General features: G+C 42.5%; 1 pseudogene; it reads left to right on the plus strand.

The window, feature by feature from the left end:
• The first annotated feature begins 1656 nt into the window (after positions 1 to 1656).
• Positions 1657 to 4023, plus strand: part of LOC102432044 — a 16448-nt pseudogene continuing 14081 nt past the window's right edge.

Raw genomic sequence — 4023 nt, forward strand, 5'->3', positions numbered from 1 at the left:
TGCATAAGTACCTAGTATGTAGAGGATATTTACTAAATATTTGTTGAATAAATTATGTTTATGTTAATGACTAGGGGCCCGGCGCACGAATTCATGCACGGGTAGGGTCCCTCGGCCTGGCCGATTGGGACCATGGGGAGGGGGCGTGGCCTGCTGGGGGGAGGGACCACAGGAGGTTGGCCCCAGCAGCAAGCTAACCAACGGCCGATTTCAGGAGGAATCGGCTCCCTCCTCCCTCCTGTCTGGGTCCGGAGCAGGTGAACCAGATTCGGGGCTGTCAAGGCCCCAGCAGCAAGGTCTGGGTCAGTGCGTGTCATAGCTACTGGCCGGTCATGCAGCCATTCCGGTCATTCAGTCGTAATGGTCGCTTAGGCTAATATATATATATATATATATATATATATATATATAGAGAGAGAGAGAGAGAGAGAGAGAGAGAGAGAGATTCAGCTGGTATGAGCACAAGGGTAGGTAGTTGTATAAGTAACTGTATATTTAATACTCAACACCAGGCTTTATATTGATGTCTTTCTAGTCATGTTGATTGTCTGAAACTCATTCTCTAATATATCAGTATTTCTCAGGAAAGGTGATGAGAATAACATTCCCAATAGAACTTTATTTGTGCCCTTTATACTTGAGTCAGTTATGCTCTGCAACAGCTATTTCAAACTTTAACATGTCAAACTTCTCAAAGCTCTGATCACTCCTTTATACCCTCTCATTGGCAATAGCAAACCTCACCTCCTACATTATAGAGGAAATAGAAACTTCATTTTTTTTCAATATAAAACATGTAAGCCTACTTTCCTTTTCCTGTTGTTACCATAGAGAACCTATCCTTATTCTCTTTAATGTTAATCTCTCTTCTGATTTAGATTCCATCCCCTTCCCCTTTCTAAGGAACATTACACTTTTTTAAAAATATATTTTTATTGCCGAAACCGGTTTGGCTCAGTGGATAGAGCGTCGGCCTGCGGACTGAAAGGTCCCAGGTTCTATTCCGGTCAAGGGCATGTACCTGGATTTCGGGCACATCCCCAGTAGGAGATGTGCAGGAGGCAGCTGATCGATGTTTCTCTCATCGATGTTTCTAACTCTCTATCTCTCTCCCTTCCTCTCTGTAAAAAAATCAATAAAATATATTTAAAAATATATATATTTTTTTATTGATTTCAGTGGTGAAGGGAGAGAGAGCGAGAGCTAGAAACATCAATGATGAGAGAGAATCATTGATTGGCTGCCTCCTGCTGTCTCCTGCACACTCCCAACTGGGGATCAAGACTGAAACCAGGGCATGGGGAATCAAATTGTGACTTCTTGGTTCATAGGTCAATGCTCAACCACTGAGCCACATCGGTGGGCAGAATTAATTACCTCTTTTGTTCTTTTATATTCAAATCCTCTCTCTCCCTCTCACTCTTTCTGTCTCTTGATTAGACCCTTCTTGTCTTTAAATATATTCAAGTCATTCCCAATTTAAATTTTAAAAAATTTTAATTCCATGTTCCCCTCCAACTATCATCTTATCTCGCTCCTTTCTTTTACCAACACACTTTCTGAATGTGTGGTTTGTATGTGTTGTGTAGCTGCCATGGTTGCTCTGAATATCCATCTCCCTTCTTCCTACAGAAGCTGATTCTATTAGGAGCAGCAATGGGTCAAGCTGAAGAGCTACATTTCCCAGCCTCCCAGCCATATGACATACTTCGGGCCAATGACATGTAAGCTGAAGTGGACTGGGGATTTACAGAAAATTTCTGCTTTTCTGGAATAGGCACCAGAACTTTCCCCTTGATCTTTCTTTCTTCCTATCGACTTGAGAGTGAACAGTTGTCTTGCATTCACAATGAAAAAAAATAGCCATATACTGAGGATGACAACAAAGCAGAAAGAAGGATTCTATGGCATTCATTACATCATGAAGCCACTACAGCAGCCTGAACTGTCCGTCACCCTCTGTCATTCTTGTTATGTGAGAAAAATAACCCTATTTAAACTACTGCCATCAGGTTCCATTACATGTGACCAAATGCAATTCCTAAAATCATACTCTACTCCTTTACATTTACTCTCCTTACACTCACTCTCAAATCATTCTATTCTGGCTTATGGTCCATAATTCCACTGGGCTCACCAATGTGCTGCATGTTGTGAAATCCAGGGACATTTTCAGTTCTCATATTACTAAACCTCTCAGCAGCATTTGACTCTGTCTGTGGCTTTCTTTTTGAAACACTTTCTTCCCATGGTTTCTATGACTGTGGCTTGCTCCTTCACCTCCAACTGTACCCTTTCTGCCTCCTTTATGGGTTCATCTTCCTCTTCTGGCCATACTCACCATCTTTTAGCCTCTAAGACATACTATGGCCTTAAGCACATGCTCTTCCCTCTCTCTGAAATGCTCTCCCCTCCCTCCTTTTGCCAGCTAACTTTATTATCCTTCAGTTCTCCGTCTATTCTTCACTTCTTCAAGGAAGCTTTCCTTGACCTCCTTGTGGGGTAAATTTCTTTATGACTATTCCTTCATAGCCTTTTCATAGTTACAATGTTGCCATTTTTAGTGTAACTCTTTGAGTAAGTTGCCTCTCCCTCTCAGAATGTAGGCTCCATAAGACAGAAACCAGTCTATTTTTGCTCATCATTGAATTCCCAGAACCCAAAATATTCCCCAACACACAATATGTGCTTAATATTAGTTCTTCAGTGAGTAAATGTATGAATGTATTTATATAATGATTTATTTGCTTACCTGCTTATTGTCTGTCTTCAGTTCCATGGGAGAAGGAAACATATCTGTTTTGTTCACTAACATATATGCAATACCTAACACGTACTGCATGGCACAAAGTAAAAAACATAATAAATTATGAATAAAATAATAAATGAATGAGTGGGATTCCAAGAAGACATTCCAGTAGTCCTACCCCTAACATGTCAATATTTGGGATTAAAAACACACAACCTTTTGATAAAATTTCTGGTTACAGTAGAGCAGTGGTTCTCAACCTTCCTAATGCCGCGACGCTTTAATACAGTTCCTCATGTTGTGGTGACCCCCAATTTCATTGTTACAAATTGAACATAATTAAAGCATAGTGATTAATCACAAAAACAATATGTAATTATATATGTGTTTTCCGATGGTCTTAGGTGACCCCTGTGAAAGGGTTGTTTGATCCCCAAAGGGGTTGCGACCCACAGGTTGAGAACCGCTGCAGTAGAGCATCAATATCTTTATGGTCTCTAGAGAAGAATTTTTGGGAAAATATTACCTAATAGCTTGTTCTCCTTACAATATTTCATCTTTAAAATAGGCTGTCTATCTAAGCTGGTATGGCTCAGTAGTTGAGCATTGACCTGTGAACTAGGAAATCCTGGTGTGATTGCTGGTCAGGGCACATGCCCAGGTTTTGGGCTCAATCCCCAGTGCGGGGGGCGTGCAGGAGGCAGCCAATCAATGATTCTCTGTCATCATTGATGTTTCTATCTCCCTCTCCCTTCCTCTCTGAAATCAACAAAAATATATCCTATATAATAAAAGCCTAATATGCTAAGTATCTGGTCGTCCGGTTGTCCATTCAACCAATCAAAGCATAATATGCTAATGATATGTTAAGGCTGCTCAACTGCTCGCTATGACGTGCACTGACCACCAGGGGGGCAGACAGTCGACCGGTCAACCAGTTGCTATAACGTGCACTGACCACCAGGGGGCAGATGCTCCGATTGGGACTGAGTGAGATGGGCCAGACATGCCCTGGAGCCCTCCCGCAGTCCCTCCCCGGCTGGCCAACCTCCCGCATCCCTCCCGGGCCCCGATCGTGCACCAGTGGGGTCCCTTGGCCTGGCCGGCACCCTCTTGCAATCCGGGACCCCTCGGGGATGTCAGAGAGCTGATTTCAGCCCGATCCTGCAGGCCAGGTCAAGGGACCCCATGGTGCAGGAATTAGTGCTATGGGCCTCTAGATTAAAAAATAAAGTAAAATAGGCTTTCTATAAAGATCTTGAATCTATATGCCT

Source organism: Myotis lucifugus, unplaced genomic scaffold (assembly GCF_000147115.1).
Source record: "Myotis lucifugus unplaced genomic scaffold, Myoluc2.0 scaffold_6, whole genome shotgun sequence".
Lineage (NCBI taxonomy): Eukaryota > Metazoa > Chordata > Mammalia > Chiroptera > Vespertilionidae > Myotis > Myotis lucifugus.